General features: G+C 45.9%; 1 long non-coding RNA gene across 1 annotated transcript; it reads left to right on the top strand.

Annotated features, from left to right (window-relative positions):
• The first annotated feature begins 727 nt into the window (after nt 1-727).
• On the top strand, nt 728-16,807 carry LOC134758293 (uncharacterized). Its single transcript, XR_010133327.1, has 3 exons — nt 728-882; nt 5,102-5,240; nt 14,799-16,807. It is a non-coding gene; the product is annotated as an uncharacterized lncRNA (long non-coding RNA).
• Nucleotides 16,808-18,639: the final 1,832 nt, after the last annotated feature.

The following is an 18,639-nucleotide window of genomic DNA, read 5'->3' as shown; positions in this document are numbered from 1 at the left end:
CATGTGACACTACTCCCAGCTAATTTATTGTAGAGACAGGGTCTCACTATGTTGCCCAGGCTGGTCTCAATCTCCTGGCCCCAAGTGATCCTCCTACCTCGTCCTCCCAAAGTCCTGGGATTACAAGTATCAGCCACTGTGTCCAGCCCATTACTCCTTTTTGCATGTAATTGCTTTAAGCGCTCATTAGATCGCTGGACAGTATCCAAGTCTCTCCTGGCAAAAGGAAAGATAGCCAGTGTTTGTAAACAACCCACAAAGGAAGGCAACAGCAAATTCTGAGAGGATTTTATTCTTCCTTTGTATCACCCAGATTGAAGGGGTTTGAAGTCTTGAGAATTTGCAGTCTCGTTTCAGACTCTCCCCTCTCCTTTTTTCAGCATCTAGGGAACAGCAGGGTTTTGCTCCTTCCCTATGAACAGCTTTCTGTGCTATTGAAGGAGGGCTGATTTCCGTATCTGGAAGGGGCATCTTGGGGGCAGACTGTACACAGTGATTTCCTGAGGACCGGAAGGATTACAGCCTGACATTATAGACAGCCTTCCCTTTCCCTAAAAGACACTATGTAAAATGTTACCAGCAGGTCGAGGGATTCCCTACCCCCCCTGCTATCTGTTTGGAGCTATTGACATCTTGTTCCTGGGGCTCCAAAGCTGCTGGGAAACAGGATTGTTGTGCTTGAATTCCCTCCTCCCCACCATGAGACCCCTTTTTGATTCTTTTCTATCTCAGGACAGAGCAGACTATGCTGACAGTTTTCTGGCAGCTGCTTTTGCGTCTCACCTGGCTGCTGGACATAGGAGTTCACGAGCATTTCCTGGGTGACTGCCAGGGAGCTGTTGTGGGTTTGGGGGTGACTCCCAGGAGCTTACACATGAATGGGTAAATGTGGACGCCATTAAAAGGCTCGGCCAGGCGATTCCTCTTGAAATCTGGCCCAAAAGCTCTGAATATGGTCTCATATCCATGAGGAAATTATCAAAGCCATGGCTGCCTTTGTTGAAAGACATTATAATTCTCTGAAAAATAATAACAATAAAAAAGCCATTTTAGATTCCAATCCGCTGAAAGAAAACTGTCCCTTAGTTAATGTCATGCTTGTTGAATCCATGAAGTCTTTGAGAATTTAAACTACAAGGACACTGCTCTCTGTGGTGGTGGAGAGAATACCAAGGATTTAAAGGTCTTTAAGAAAGAGAATGTAGAAAGCATACCCATTGGAAACAGCAAGATGATGATGATCGTTCTGACAGTAATAATAAGCTCATATATAGAGAGCTTATTATGTATCATGAATTGTTCTGAATGCTTCATAAATATATGTTACCTCCTTTACCTTCATGGCAGCCCAGTTAAGGTGCCATTCCCCATTTTACAGCTGGGGAAACTGAGTTACAGAGCTTTTCTGCACTGAGTCATCAGGAGCAAATGCTAGATCAGGTAATTGAACCCAAGCAATCTGGTTCCAGAGCCAAATAGATGTATTTTTTTATGGTATAAATGCATATACATATACTTTTAGGGGAAGGGTGGGGGTAGGATGGGATGAGGATTGTGGGTAATTTCTTGGTAAATGCCAAATACCTTTCTTGTCTGTCCCTCTTTTCAAATGATAAAGTAATGTCAATTTCAACACTTTTTTTTTTTTGAGACAAGGTCTAGCTGGAGTACAGTGATGCAGTCATAGCCCACTGCAGCCTCAAATTCCTGGGCTCAAGCAATCCATCTACATCAGCTTCCCAAGTAGTTGGGACTACAGGCCCACACTACTATGCCCAGCTAATTATTTTAATTTTTGTAGAGATGGCAGGTGGTGGTGGGGGTGCCTCGCCATGTTGCCCAGGCTGGTCTCGAACTCTTGACCTCAAGTGAACCTCCTGCCTCAGCCCCACAAAGCTCTGGAATTATAGCCACTGTGGCTGGCTACAATACTATTTATTTATATTTTAGACCAACAGATATTCTAGCATATAAGAAATGTGATGCTCTCTGTACATTGAAGAGTTGGTCTAATATTTGGCCTGGTGCATACAGAAATTGCCTGTCTGCTCCGCTGTGGTTGAAGAAACCAGTCCGACTGTCTCTGAGGCTATGGAGCAGTCCATCAAGAATGAAAGCCCTCTACCAGGCACTTTTCCTCACACCTGTAATACCAGCGTTTTGGGAGGCCAAGGCAGGTGGATCACTTGAAGTGAGGAGTTCGACACCAGCATGGCCAACATGGTGAAACCCTGTCTCTAAAAGAAATAGAAAAATTAGCTGGGCCTGGTGACACATGCCTGTAATCCCAGCTACTCAGGAGGCTGAGGCAGGAGAATCACTTGAACCTGGGAGGCAGAGGTTGCAGTGGGGAGCTGAGATCACACCACTGCATTCCAGCCTGGGCGACAGAGTGAGACTCTCTCAAAAAAAAAAAAAAAAAAAAATGAACGTCCTCATGATGGCCTCAAGCACGTTGGTCCCTGAAGAGAGTCAAGGAAGGCCCACTTTACTCTGCACTGCAAAGCAGGCAGGTGGACAGGATGAGAAGTGGATTCAGTGAGAGGCATTGACCCAAAGGATTTTCTGCCTAATGGTCGGTTCAGCAGAAGATTAAACTGAGCACAGCATCCTGTTCCCTCAAACCATCTGGTTGGTCAGTGGGGAATGTTCTTGTCTCGTTAAATGTCCTCATGCTACTGTCAAGATATCCTGTTACAAAACGTCATAAACCAGGTTTATGGGCGTGGGATTGGTGTGCAGTAATCACAGTGTTCCGGGCCACTTGAGGGATAAAATATACCTTAAGTGATAAACTGTTGTATTTTAATGTGAATATTTCCACCAACATTCAACAGTAACCCCATGAGTTTTCTCATACCTGTTACACTGTGGAGTTGCAGCAAGCTAACATGAAGCAAGTTGTAAACATAATGATCGCATTTGGCTCCTATTCACAGCAAGGGTTCTTCAAGCTGTACCTGGGGCATTCTTCCCTCACATGAGGTTTATAGCATCAATTATTTAATTATTTATTTATTTTTTGAGACGGAGTTTCGCTCTGTTGCCCAGGCTGGAGTGCAATGGTGCGATCTTGGCTCACTGCAACCTCCGCCCCCCCGGGGTTCAAGCGATTCTCCTGCCTCAGCCTCCCGAGTAGCTGGGATTATAGGCACCTGCCACCACGCCTGGCTAATTTTTGTATTTTTAGTAGAGACGGGGTTTCACCATGTTGACTGGGCTGGTCTCAAACTCCTGACTTCAGGTGATCCACCCGCCTCAGCCTCCCAAAGTGTTGGGATTACTGGCGTGAGCCACAGTGCCCGGCTATAGCATCATTTAAACTTTGTTTCTGCCATGAATTGTTAGTTGGTAGTTAACAAAAATAGACCACCTCATTTATGTCTCACAGTTAGCATTGGTTTTTGTGTTTTCTTTAGGCTTGTTTTTTAATTGTTTTCAAAATTGTGAAACAGGGTCTTGTTCTGTTGCTGAGACCAGAGTGCAGTGACACAATCTTGGCTCACTGCAGCCTCAACCTCCTGGGCTCAAGCAATCCTCCCACTTTAGCCTCATGAGTAGCTGGGACTACAAACACGAGCCACCACCGCTGGCTAATTTTTAATTTTTAATTTTTTTTTGAAATGGAGTTTTGCTCTGTCTCCCAGCAGGTTGGAGTGCAGTGGCGTAATCTCGGCTCACTGCAACCTCCACCTCTCGGGTTCAAGCGATTCTTCTGCCTCAGCCTCGGCACGCACCACCATGCCTGGCTAATTTTTAAAAAGTATTTTTAGTAGCGACAGGGTTTTACCATGTTGGCCAGTCTGGTCTTGAACTCCTGACCTCAAGTGATCCACCTACCTCAGCCTCCCAAAGTGCTGGGATTACAGACATGAGCCACCACGCCAAGCCTAATTTTTAAATTTTTTGTAGAGACCAGGTTTTGCCATGTTGTCTAGGCTGGTCTTGAACTCCTGGACTAAAGTGATCCTCCTGCCTTGGCCTCTCAAAGTGCTGGGATTACAGGCATGGCCCTTATGTCTGGCCCTTAAAGCTGCTTTTTAATAACAGCTTTATTGAAAGATAATTCACATACCATACAATTTACCCATTTAAAGTGTACAATTTGGCCGGGCATGGTGGCTCACACTTGTAATCCCGGCACTTTGGGAGGCTGAGGTGGGAGGATCGCTTGAACCCAAGAGTTTAAGACGAGCCCGAGCAACATGGCAAAACCCTGTCTTGACCAAAAATACAAAAAAATTAGCTGGGCATGGTGGTGTGTGTCTGTAGTCCCAGCTACTCAGGAGGCTGAAGTGGGAGGATGGTTTGAGCCTGGGAGGTGGAGGGTGTAGTGAGTTGAGATTGCACCACTGCACTCCAGCCTGAGCAACAGAGCCAGACCCTGTCTCTAAATAAATAAATAAAGTGTATAATTCAGTGGTTTTTAATATATTCACAGAGTTGTGCAGCCATCATCACCATCAATTTTAGAAATTTTAATTACCCCAGAAGAAACCCTGTATCTATTAGCAGTCACGCCTTATTTCCCCCCGACTATCCCCACCCCTGGCTCCTGGCAACCATTAATCTACTTTCTGTTTCTTTGGATTTTCATATCCTGGGCGCATATATATATATATATATATATATATATATATATATATATATAGAGAGAGAGAGAGAGAGAGAGAGAGAGAGAGAGAGAGAGAGAGAGAGAGGGAGAGGGAGAGAATCATCTTATATTTGTCTGGCTTCTCTCACTTAGCCTAATGGTTTCAAGGTGTATCCAGGTTGTAGCATGAATCAGCCCTTCATTCCATATTTTGGCTGATTAATGTTCCATCACACGGGTAGACTGTACTTGTTTGCCCATTCATCTGTTGTTGATAGGCATTTGTGTTGTTGCCACCTTTTGACAATTATGAATAATTTTGCTATGAGCATCTGTGCGTGTCTTTGTATGAACAGGCTTGCATATTTTTTGATATGGGCAAATGAGAACCAGCGGCGGGGGGCCTCTGTGGCGACTTTTTTGGTGATCTTTGTGTACTCTGTATAATGATCAGCCACTCAGGCTTGGGGGCATCACTTAACCTTACATTTCTTTCTTTTTTTTAAGATAGGGTTTCTCTCTCTGCCACCCAGGCCAGAGTGCAGTTGACGCAGGGCAGGGGAGCCCTGAAATGGAGCATAGTGTGTCTGGAACTGGTGGGTTCTTGGTCTCACTGACTTCAAGAATGAAGCCACGGACCCTTGCGGTGAGTGTCACAGTTCTTAAAGGCGGCGTGTCTGGAGTTTTTTCCTTCTGATGCTCGGATGTGTTCAGAGTTTCTTCCTTCTGGTGGGTTTGTGGTCTTGCTGGCTTCAGGAGTGGAGCTGCAGACCTTCGCAGTGATTGTTACAGCTCATAAAGGCAGTGTGGACCCAAAGAGTGAGCAGCAGCAAGATTTATTGCAAGGAGCAAAAGAACAAAGCTTCCACAGTGTGGAAAGGGACCCCAGTGGGTTGCCACTGCTGGCTGGGGCAGCCTGCTTTTATTCCCTTATAAGGCCCCACCCACATCCTGCTGATTGGTCCATTTTACAGAGAGCCGATTGGTCTGTTTTACAGAGAGCTGATTGGTCTGTTTTGACAGGGTGCTGATTGGTGCGTTTACAATCCCTGAGCTAGACACAAAAGTTCTCCAAGTCCCTACTAGATTAGCTAGATACAGAGTGTCGACTGGTGCATTCACAAACCCTGAGCTAGACACAGGGTGCTGATTGGTGTGTTTACAAACCATGAGCTAGATACAGTGTGCCAATTGGTGTATTTGCAATCCCTTAGCTAGACATAAAGGTTCTCAAAGTCCCCAACAGACTCAGGAGCCCAGCTGGCTTCACCAAGTGGATCCCACATGGGGGCCGCAGGTGGAGCTGCCTGGCAGTCCTGTGCCCTGCACTGGCACTCCTCAGCCCTTGGGTGGTCAATGGGACTGGGCACCCTGGAGCAGGGGCCGGTGCTCATGGGGGAGGCTCAGCACTCATTGGGGAGGCTCAGGCCATGCAGGAGCCCATGGCGGGTTGGGGGGAGCCTCAGGTATGGTGGGCTGCATGTCCTGAGCCCTGCCCTGCAGGGAAACAGCTAAAGCCTGGCGAGAAATTGAGCAAAGCAGCTGCTGGCCCAGGTGCTAAGCCCCTCACTGCCCGGGTCCAGCGGGGCCAGCGGGCCACTCTGAGTGTGGGGCCCAGTGAGCCCATGCCTACCCAGAACTCGCGCTGGCCCACAAGCGCTGCGCCCAGCCCTGGTTCCTGCCCGCGCCTCTCCCTCTGCACCTCCCCACAAGCTGAGCGATCTGGCTCCAGCCTCGGCCAGCCCAGGAAGGGGCTCCCACAATGCAGCAGTGGGCTGAAGGGCTCCTCAAGTGTCGCCAAAGTGGGAGCCCAGGCAGAGGAGGTGCCGAGAGTGAGCTTGAGGGCTGCCAGCATGCTGTCACCTCTCAAAAGTACATGAGGGTTCTTGTCTTTACCCAGGAAAGAATTCAAGGGCAAGCCAGAGGTATAGAAGAAAACAGCTTTATTGAAGAGGCAGCATTACAGCCCTGTGACTGCTCCTGTAGGGCAGGGCTACCCTGGAGGCAGAGAACAGCGGCGGAGAGTTTGCAATCACATTTATACCCACTTTTAATTGCATGCAGATTAAAGGGCAGTTTATGCTGGAATTTCTAGAAAATGGGTAGTAACTTTTGAGTAATTGGGTCGTTGCCATGGAAAGGGGCAGTAACTCCCGGGTGTTGCCTTGGCAATAGTAAACTCACATGGCACACTGGTGGGCATGTCTGATGGAAAGCTGTTTCTGCCCCAGCCCTGTTTTAGCTAGTCCTCAATTTGGCCTTATGTCCAAGCCCTGCCTGTGGAGTCAAGTCCTGCCTCCTATCTCACAGTGGCGTGATCATGGCTCACTGCAGACTCAACACCCCCGGGCTCAAGCAGTTCTCCCACCTCAGCCTCCTGAGTTGCTGGGACCACAGGCACGTGCCACTATGCCCAGCAACTTTTTTTGCATTTTTTGTAGAGGTGGTGTTTCACTGTGCTGCCTAGACTGGTCTCAAACTCCTGGGCTCAAGCAGTCTACATATGTTAGCCTTCTAAAGTGCTGGGATTACAGGTGTGAGCCACTGCACCCAGCCCAACCTTACATTTTTAATCTCAAGTCACTTCTCTCTAGGTTTTGATTTCTTCTTTAAAATGGTGGAACTAAGAGCATCTATTTTATAGGGCTGTCGGGAAGACAAAAATGAAAGAACTGCTATTCAATGTTTAGTGAAGAGCTATGCACAATTTTGAATAATGAAGTTGGTGTTTATTTTTTATTATTTCTTTATTTATTTTTTAGAGGTGGGGTCTTGCTCTGTTGCTCAAGCTGGAGTGTAGTAGTGCAATCACAGCTTAGTGCAGGCTTGACCTCCTGGGCTCAAGAAATCCTGCCACCTCAGCCTCCTGAGTAGCTGGAACTACAGGCATGCATCGCCATGTCTGGCTATTTATTTATTTGTTTGTTTTTTGTAGAGATGGGTCTCCATATGTTGCCCGGGCTGGTCTTGAACTCCTGGCCTTAAGCAATCCTCCTGTCTTGGCCTCCCAAAACACTGAGATTACAGGTGTGAACCACCATGGCCAGCCTTATTTTTATTTTTAAATCAGCCTTGTCAAGTTGAATTGGTCATTAATCTTGTATAATGGTAATTTGGGGCAGCATTGGTTGGGCGGGGGGTGGGGAACATTTAGGACCCTGTGGGCTACAACTCGTAGTGTGTGCACTTATTTTATTTTATTTTGTTTTGTTTTGTTTTACTATGTTATATTATATTATATTTTTTTGAGACAGGGTCTCACTCTGTTGCCCAGACTGGAGTGCAGTAGCTTGATCTTGGCTCACTGCAACCTCTCCCTCCCAGGTTCAAGCGATTCTCCTGCCTCAGCCTCCAGAGTAGCTGGAACTACAGATGCGCGCCACCACGCCCCGCGAATTTTTGTATTTTTAGTAGAGCTGGGGTTTCACCATGTTGGCCAGGCTGGTCTCAAACTCCTGATCTCAGGTGATACACCTGCCTCAGCCTCCCGAAGTGCTGCGATTATAGGCTTGAGCCACCCTGCCCGGCTGTGCACTTATGTTTGATTTTTGCATAACCACCCTTCTCTAATGGTTGTCTCCTAGATCCAAGGTGACTTTATTCATTTTAGGATGAACTTACCCCATTGATACTGTAACCAGAGTTGGCATACATCACGATTGGCAGAACCTGGTCATGTTTAGCGAGATGGAAGTGTTCTGGAAACTCCTCCTTCTTGTAGATGTGGAGGTGAGGGTACGCATTCCTCAGTGCCTGGTAAAGGGATTCCTCTTGCCCCAATTTGGGTAGGGGCATCCCAAAGCCACCGTAGCCCACAATATCAAACTTGACCAAGTTCCTGAACTTGATGTAGTTGGACAAGGGATATTTTTGACATTGGGTCTGTTCTTCACGGTGGTCATCCCACGGTCTCATGTGATGATGACGCTGAGGTGTTCTGCAGGCTGTGCTTCTCAGTGGCTCCCACCAGATACCCGATGGTCCTGTCGATTTGCTGAATCATCAACTTCCTGTTCTCTGCCTCTGGCCCGAATCGTTGTCCCACGTTATCTGGCTCTCTGTAGCACAGAGTCACAAAGTCAAAGTCTTCCTTGGTGAACCAGTTCATGACAGTATCGATGTTCCCCTCCGCTCTGTCTCGTTGCTGTTTGGGTGAGTGTAGGACTCCACCAGGGACCGCTTGACAGCCTCACCCTTGTATTTAGCACCTCCCCTGGAATAGTGGAATGATGCCGCTTTGTTCCCCTGCAAGTACAAGAAGAAAATTCCATTAGGGCTATTTCTCATACCTTTCTCACAATCAGCAAAGCTCGAGTTGTCTACATCTGTGCCCCAGTCCAAAGGCATAGGAAATATGTGGTCTTTGGAGTCAGACAGGGTGGAGTTAGATTCTGGGCTTCCCCAGGATCTCATAGCATCTACAACACTGTTAGTTACAAGATGTGCTATTATGTTATAGGCTACTGAGCAGAAAAATGCTGCCAACGAGACCGTGACATTCCAGTGATTGTAAGGTGTATTCCAACTTCAGAGATGGCAAAATGAAAAATAGTTCCTTAGAATAGAGGGAGACGGTAATTTCTGAGTTGGTGGTGGTGAATTTGTGCATGTGTGTTTTTTATATATATACATATATATATACACACACACATATATACACATATACATGTATATAAACACACATACATATATACATATACATATATACATACATATATACATATACATGTATATATGTGTGTATATATACATATATACACACATATATACATATACATGTATATATGTATATATACATATATACATATACATGTATATATGTGTGTATACATACATATATACATATACATGTATATATGTGTGTATACATACATACATACATATACATGTATATATGTGTGTATACATACATACATATACATGTATATATGTGTGTATACATACATACATATACATGTATATATGTGTGTATACATACATACATATACATGTATATATGTGTGTATACATACATACATATACATGTATATATGTGTGTATACATACATACATATACATGTATATATGTGTGTATGCATACATATACATATACATGTATATATGTGTGTATACATACATATACATATATACATGTATATATGTGTGTATACATACATATACATATATACATGTATATATGTGTGTATACATACATATACATATATACATATACATGTATATATGTGTGTATATATACATATATACATATATACATATACATGTATATATGTGTGTATATATACATATATACATATACACATATATACATATATACATATACATGTATATATGTGTGTATATATATACATGTATACATATATATATGTATATATAGTGGTACAGTAGTACAATCATAGCTCATTGCACCCTTGAACTCCTGGGCTTAAGTGATCCTGCCACCTCAGCCTCTTGAGTAGCTGGGGCCACAGGCATGTGCCACCATACCTATTTTTTTCTTTTTTGAGACACAGTCTCACTCTGTCACCTAGGTTGGAGTGCAGTGGCACAATCTCAACTCACTGCAACCTCTGACTCCTGGGTTAAAGCAGTTCTCGTGCCTCAGCCTCCCAAGTAGATGGGATTATAGACATGTGGCACTATGCTCAGCTAAGTTTTGTATTTTTAGTTGAGATAGAATTTTGTCGTGTTGGCCAGGATGGTTTTGAATCCCTGGGCTGAAGTGATCCACTTGCCTTGGCTTCCTAAAGTGCTGGGATTACCTGTGTGAGCCACCGCGCCTAGCCCTAATTTTTTTAAAAAAAAATATTTGTAGAGATGAGGTCTCACTAATTTGCCCAGGCTGGTCGTGAACTCCTGGGTTCAAGTAATTCTCTTGCCTCAGCCTCTCAAACTGCTGGGATTACATGCATTAGACACCGTGCCTGGCTGGTGGTGAGTTTTAAAATCTCCCAGTGTTTCAGTGTTTCTACCTGTAGAATGCCAAAAAGTAGATGGCATCTTTGTGAGAATTAAGCAGGCTAGCTTTTTATTTTTTTATTTTTATCTTTTTATTTTGAGACTGAATTTCTCTCTTGTCACCCAGGCTGGAGTGCAATGGCATGGTCTTGGCTCATTGCAACCTCCGCCTCCTGGATTCAAGTGGTTCTCCTGCCTCAGTCTCCCAAGTAGCTGGGATTACAAAGCCAGCTAGCTTTAAGATACAGTGTTGGGCATCACATTTTGGCACAGAGCAGGCACTCTTTTCTTTGCCCCCAGGTGGGACTAAGCCACCGCAAGCCTTCCCTGGTGTGTGCAGTGGGTGATGAATGCTTGCCTGCTCAGCACCCACTTCCTGGTGGACTGGGTCACATTACTCTGACTCCCCCTTGAGCTTCAGTCCACGCCTGGTTCAAGATGTATTGACTCAACCCGAGGATCCAGAGGTGGGATGTAGCTCTGGCCTGGCCAGAGGACTGAGGATGCTGAATGCCATGGCTACAGCAACTGGTCAGCTTTGGGCTCATGTCCTAGTCAGAGCCAACGAGATGTAATCTTGGGATATCTGCTGGGCTGTTGGGAAGCGGAAAGGCTGCCCTGCTCATCCCCATTCCTGATACTGAGGGATCTGAGAAAATCACTTGTAAAGTTTGGGGGTGTCTGGAAAAAGGGGAGACTGATGTCTCTTTCTCTCTACAGACATCTGATCAGCTACAGAGCTTGACTAACCTACTCAGAGGCAGAATGATATGGTGGTTAAAAGTGGGCTCTGGGCCGAGATTTTGCCACTGTACTCCAGCCTGGGCAACAGAGTGAGACTCCATCTCAAAAAAAAAAAAGTGTGCTCTGGGCTGGGCGCAGGGGCTCACGACTGTAATCCCAGCACTTTGGGAGGCTGAGGCAGGAGGATCGCTTGAAGTCAGGAGTTTGGGATCAGACCCTATCTCTAGAACAATGTTTTTTAAAAATTAGCTGGGTTGGTGGTGAATGCCTCTAGTGCCAGCTACTCGGGAGGCTGAGGCAGGAAGATTGCTGGAGCTCGGGAGTTCAAGGCTGCAGTGAGCTATGATCAGGCCACTGCACTCCAGTTTGAGGGACAGAGAGAGACCCCATCTCTCTGAACAACAAAAATGTGTGCTCTGGTGCCGCACTGCCTGGTTAGATCCTTTGTCCACCACTTAGATGCATGTTATATAAATGCTCTCCTCAGTTTCCTCGTCTGTAACTTGGGGATGGTAATGCTGCCCCAAGAAGTGGTGATGGGGACTAAATGCATGTGGACACATTGGTAAGTATTCAACAAGCTTGATTTTTCCTGGAGAGGGAGAAAGAGCATGTAGTGAGGTGGCATGGTCAGGTGCATTGGGACAAGGATTATTTCCTCTGGCTTCTGACTCTTGGAAGGTACTAAGGAGGGATCTGAAATGTGTCTGCAGACCCCAGAGTTGGGGACTGCAGAGGAAAATTGAGATCAGGGACCCCAGTCTGGCAGAAATATGTGCAGCATGGGGCATTGTGTTCCTTCCATCAGAGGCATGGGGTGTGTTGCAGACAGTCATGAAACGTGACTGAATCTTGCAAGGGACCCGCGGTCCTAGGGTTGCCACTTGAGACAAAGACCCCTGTCAGTGGAACCTGGTGACCTTCACCCTTCTGTGTCAGGCTGCAGACAGCAAGAGATGGCAGCAGATTACACCCAACAGGAAAAGGTCCATTGCCATCCCACAGGTTGCCATAGGAGGAGATGACATCTCTCCCTCTCCTCCTCCAGCAGTGTCAGCTGGGGAAGAGGTGGATGGATGTGCACAAAAGAGTAGACCACAGACCATGCTCCTTCTCCTCCAGTCTGCTGGGGCCCCGAGAGAGGCTGCAGCCCTTGGCCAGGAACCAGCTGACACAGGAGAACAAAACACCTTAGGCTGGGATAACATAGTGGTGCAGTTCATCTTCTGGCGCTCCCTGTGAGATCAGACTGGAGCCACTCTCCAGCTGAGACCACATCTCACTTAGCTCCTGCCCTGCCATATCCTGTTTTCCTTACTCCTATCTCCTGAGAATTCTTCCTGAATCAATTACATGCACTCAATCCCTGCCTCAGGCTCTGCTTTTAGGGAACTTGAGCTAAGACAGAAATCTTAGTACTGAATACTTTGCAAGGCCTCAGAAGCTCTGCTATCCACAGGCAGGTGAGATATTACCTTCCCTACCGCCTGACAGTCATAGTCTATGATGCGATTCAGCTTTATGGAAGTGCTTCTCTAAAGAACTTCCCGCAATTTAAGATGATCTTAATTTGCTCACTTGTTTACTGTCCATTTAGCTGCTCTAAAATGTGAGCTCCAAATCAGGGGGCATGTCTGGTTGGTTACCCATTTCCTGGGACCTAGAACGGGCCTAGCTCAGAGCAGGTGCTCACTATTGATGGAATGCATGTTGAAAGAATGCATGAATCTCATCTCCTTTGGTGGGTGAAAAACTCATCCTATTCTCACCCTGATTAACTTTCTTTCTTTCCTTCTTTCTTTCTTTCTTTCTTTCTTTCTTTCTTTCTTTCTTTCTTTCTTTCTTTCCTTCTTTCTTTCTTTTCAAAATGGAGCCGTGATCGGTCACCCAGGCTGGAGTGCAATGGTGTGATCTCGGCTCGCTGCAACCTCTGCCTTCTGGAGTAAAGCAATTCACCTGCCTCAGCCTCCCGGGTAGCTGGGATTACAGGTGCATGCCACCACGCTCAGCTAATTTTTTGTATTTTTAATAGAGACAGGGTTTCACCATGTTGGCCAGGCTGGTCTCGATCTCCTGACCTCGTGATCTGCCCCCTTTGGCCTTCCAAAGTCCTGGGATTACAGGCATGAGACACCGTACCCAGCCACTCTTGATTAACTTAATGGAAATATTTACAGGGATTCTTTCTCTTTTGGGTTCTAGCGTCTTATCTGTAACCTCTGCAGGTAATACATTTTCCTTCCTGATGATAGCATTTCTATGGTTGCTTTCACTTGCAAATCCTCTAATACTTATTTATTCCATTTCTGATTGGCATTAGACATAATTCTCAACTTTTAGTGACAGCACTTTGTTTAACTTACATATAAATCGACTTTGCCTTGAAATGTGACGTTGACTAGAAGGACGAAATTTCTAACATGCAGTAGAACACAGTTTGACTGGCTAATTTATTATTTAGAAGAAGCTAATATTGCCATTATGAGGGACTTAGGTGGCTCTGAAGAACCAGTTGTATTTCTAATGTTTGCAATGTTAAATCACAGATATTGCCAACGTGAAATAGTTTCCATATGCTGTGTTCTCAATACACACCTTTTCCAAAGATATTCCAAGCTGTAGTCTTAGGAAACTGTGATTTTTCTTATTTGTTCTCACAGGAATTTGGGGAGCTATGCGGGATCTCCATAAAACGAGCTCCAGAAAGACACATGTGTGCACACACTCACACACACTCACACATGTACCACACCACACTTGACTCTGTTTATTTGGGACACTTGATTATCAGAAGTGCTATTTTCAACAAATACTTCTGAGAAATAATCTGAACACTTAATTGGATGCAAAAGAATGGGTATTTACTATTCTACCCTTTAATTAGAATAATCAGTGTTTCCAGCAGCAAAAGCAATTGGAAAATCGCTAGTTTTATTAGGTTCATTATTCTCCCTTAGCGTAGTGTGGCATCAGCATGGCTATTATTCTTAAATTGCCTCTTTAAAACAAGAGCTGGTGCTTCTTACAGGCAATTCCTAACTCTTGGGTTTTGTAGAGGGTCCAAAACTCTTTGGAACCTATAATTCAAGGAAAGACTCCACTTTGGTTTTGCATTTTGTGTGGTCTCTTTGGGTGACAGAATTTATGTCACAAGGTGCACATGTTTGGGGGAGGCTCATGGACATCCCATCGCTCTTGTGCTTTGGTAGGAAGTATGCGCAGTTAAGGGGAAGGAGTTAGTTACTCATCTAGGGAACAATTGGGTAGAAAGAGATGGACTCCCTGTATTTGAAATTCGAACTCAAGCTTGGCTGTAAGTGTTTCCTTGCTTTGCTGTGCTCCAGGGGAGTCACTGAACAGAAGGAAGCGAGTTGCCTGAGATTCCTCAAAACCCGCAGCCCTTTTGGAGGTTACATTGTTATTCTCAGAGCTTTTATGATGCATAATAAAGACCCAGCTTGGACCAATATTGGGATGAGTTATCTTGCTATTAACATTCTTTTAGGTAGAAGTTGCTGGTCCCATCTTGCTCACAATCCTCCAAAGTTTGGAAGTTACTTTCCAGGAGACTTAGCTTGCACTGACAGCTGCCCTCCCACCCTCTCTCCAAATTTCCTCTTGGGGGTAGCCTAACAAGTTGCTGTCACAGACCCTTGCCAGCCACGATGACCCCACCCAGACCATTCCTCTGCTGTTTCACTCTTTGATACTCTGGAGCTCTCTGGGGAGGGGTGAGACCTGCTGTCTGGTTTGTATGGTTTGCCCAGGTCTTACAGTCATGGCTGGCTGCCTCTCTCTGAGAACTGGGACTCCTGAACTTGGTGAAATACTTCAGCCATCGATCATGTTAAATTATTGGGGACACTCATTTAAAATCCGAGTCTGCTCCAGATGGACTCTCTCTCTTTCTGCCCAGACCGTGAGAGAGAGACCGTGAGAGAGAGAAAGAGAGAGAGAGAGAGACCGTGTCCTGACCTGCTGGACGGTGGAGATGCTCGTGGGCTGTGAGCAACAGATGCAAAGGCTGCCGGGAGTCCCATCTTTCCAGCATCATCTGCCAAAGCACATCAGTTCCTGGGTGTCTTGATGGGTTCTGGCAGCATTACTGTCATTGAAGGAAAACATTTTAGCCATATTAAAGGTGAATGCAGCAATCCCCACACAGGCTGCCTGGAAGGGACGCGGGACAAGGGTAGGTTTTCTCTGTGATGGACAGGAGGCAGGCGGCCCTCCGACAGCCCTGCCTGGCAATACAGATGTGTTCCAAAAAGGCACTGGAGGTCAGCTGGAGTGCTGTGCCAAGGCGGGCTCACCCAGGCCGTGGGTTCGCTCTGATTGCAGCGGTTTCCCACCAGCTCCTTGGAGAGCTGGCAGATGACCCAGCCCCACGGCAGGAGCTGTGAATAGCAGAATGAGATGCAACAATTTGATATCCACTTGCCAGATGAGCCGGGTGTCGTCAGTCGCCTGGCTCTGCGCCAACCTCTTTTTGCACAAACACTTATGAATTCAGCCAGGAGGAAAAGCACTCTGATTATGAATTGAGCAGAAAGAAACAAAGTTCTGCAGATAAACACCAATGAGACAAAAAACCACGAATAAGAAAAATGACAGAAAAGGAGAACCTTCCCAGAAGCCTCCTGCCAGTGAACGGCCACCATAGCAAGAGCATGGAGGCCCTGGGTTTTGAAATGTGAGATAAGGAAGATGATGAAAACCTCCCTAGCAGCCAGGCAAGCACAAGATTCCTGTGAAATCCAGATCTAATCGTTTTGACCACAGAAGTAATATGTCATAGATGAGAGCTGTGAGTTGCTGAACCCAAAGTGAGTTCAAATCCGAGCTCTGCCTCCTGCTACCTGTGTGACTTTGAGAAGTTCCAGCACTGCTTTGTGCCTCAGTTTTGTCATCTGTTAAATGGGCATAATCACAGCTCTTGCCTCAGAGTTGTTGTAAATTAATGCATGTAAAGCACTGAAATCATCCTGGTATACAGTAATTGTTATGAACGTTATTTTCTTGGAAGGACAGAACTTATTTTCATGGTCTAATCCTAAAAGTCTAAAAAATGTGAGAGAAGAGGAAAGAATCTAGAGTCTCACCATGAGGGGGAAAAGTAAACTTGAAGCAGGACAGGGTCATTGGCAATTCCTGTGATTCTACAGCTGCCTTGTACACTATGGTAGCTCCCAGCCACTTGTTGTTTAGATTTTGTGATTTAGAAATGAATTAAGGACGGGCATGGTGGCTTACACCTGTAATCCCAGCATTTTGGGAGGCCAAGTTGGGCAGATCACCTGAGGTCAGGTGTTCAAGATCAGCCTGGCCAACATGGTGAAATCTCGTCTCTACAAAAATACAAAAATTAGCCGGGCATGATGGCGCGTTCCTGTAATCCTGGCTACTCAGGAGGCTGAGGCAGGAAAACTGCTTGAACTCGGGAGATGGAGGTTGCAGTGAGATGAGATTGCACCACTGCACTACAGCCTGGAGGACAGAGTGAGACTCTGTCTCAAAAAAAAAAAAAAAAAAAAAAAAAATTAAGAGAAAATTGAAATTTCAGCTCTTCATTCTCACTAGCCACATTTCAAGGGCTTAACAGCCCATGTGGGTGGCTAGCAGCTCCCATGTTGGACAGTGCAGAGTAGAGCAAGTCCGCCATTGCAGAATGTATGATTGGACCGTGACTGAATAGTCTAGTGCAGTGGTCCCCAATTTTTTTTTAGCACCAAGGACCAGTTTCCATGTATTTGTGGGGGGAAGTTTCAGGATGATTCAAGTGCATTACATTTATTGTGTACTTTATTTCTATTGTTATTAACATTATAATATATAATGAAATCATTATACAACTCACCACAATGTAGAACCAGTGGGTGCCCTGCACTTGTTTTCCTGCAACTGGATAATTCCATCTCTGGGTGGTGGGAAACAGTGACAGATCATCAGGCATTAGATTCTTATAAGGACCACACAACCTAGATCCCTTCCACATGCAGTTCACAATAGGGTTGGTGCTCCTATGTGAATCTAATGCCACTGCTGATCTGACAGGAGACAGAGCTCAGGCAGTAACGCTAGCCATGAGGAGCTGCTGTAAATACAGATGAAGCTTCACTCACTAGCCCACTGCTCACCTCCTTCTGTGCAGCCCAGTTCCTAACAGGCCACAGACCGCTACTGGTCTGTGGTCTGGGGGATGGGGACCTCTGGTCTATTGGATAACACTGGCTTGGAGGGTACTGATCAGCCAAAGAAGCACTGAGATGATTTGGCCTCCATTAATAAGAATGATGGACTTTTTTTTTTTTTTTTTGAGACAGAGTTTTGCTCTTGTTGCCCATGCTGGAGTGCAGTGGCACCATCTCGGCTCACTGCAACCTCTGCCTCCCAGGTTCAAGAGATTCTCATGCCTCAGCCTCCCAAGTAGCTGGAATTACAGGTGCCTGCCACCATGCCTGGCTAATTTTTGTGTTTTTAGTAGAGTCGGGGTTTTGCCATGTTGACCAGGCTGGTCTTGAATTCCTGACCTCAAGTGATCCACCTGCCTCAGTCTCCCAAAGTGCTGGGATTACAGGCGTGAGACACCATGCCTGGCCAGATGGACTTTTTTTGAGCATTTATTTCAAAGCACCTTCCCTGCGTTTTCTCAGTTAATCCTCCCAGTGACACTTTGAAGCAGGGACTATGACAATCTTCATTTCACAGATGGAGCAACTGAGGCACAGAGAGGAAGTCAATGGCCACGGTCACCCAGCTGAGGAAGGATGGAGCTGGCTGAGATCCTGTTCTGGGGATCTAACTCTGCAGCCTGCATTCTGGGCTGCTGTATTCTCCCATGTTGCTATCTGACGAGCACAGCATGTGCTCAGAGTACAGAGAGGAGGCACCAGCTAATAAGGAGAGGTCTGGGGTGAAGGCTGGTGCCTTGGGGAAGAAGAGAGAGGTCCCATTCTAAAGGGATGACATTGGAAGTTCATAGTGATAAAGCAAAGCCAACAGGTTTTGGGGCTGGGAGTTCAACACACAGCTCTGGTTTCTGCGTTTTCACAGCGGTGATGAATGGGCACTGAGAGCCTCTCAAGCTAAAGTTGTCATCGCTGCTCTTCATAGTCTGAAGGTGCATGAAATGGTCAACTTTTTTCCAAAGGGCTTTTATGCCTAAGTCTGTGGTTAGTGTATAAACAGATATTTACTGTAGGCCTGCTGGGTGCAGACACTGTGGCCAACCCTGACGCTACAGTCGAGATGAAGCCAGTTTCTGTCCTCATGGAGACCTGTCTATTGATAAGAAAAGAGAAAGCTCACTGAGCATTGACCCTGTGCCCACTGCTCTTGATGCATCT

The sequence above is a fragment of the Gorilla gorilla genome, chromosome 3 (assembly GCF_029281585.2).
Source record: "Gorilla gorilla gorilla isolate KB3781 chromosome 3, NHGRI_mGorGor1-v2.1_pri, whole genome shotgun sequence".
Lineage (NCBI taxonomy): Eukaryota > Metazoa > Chordata > Mammalia > Primates > Hominidae > Gorilla > Gorilla gorilla.
This window is presented reverse-complemented; position numbering and strand designations above follow the sequence as displayed.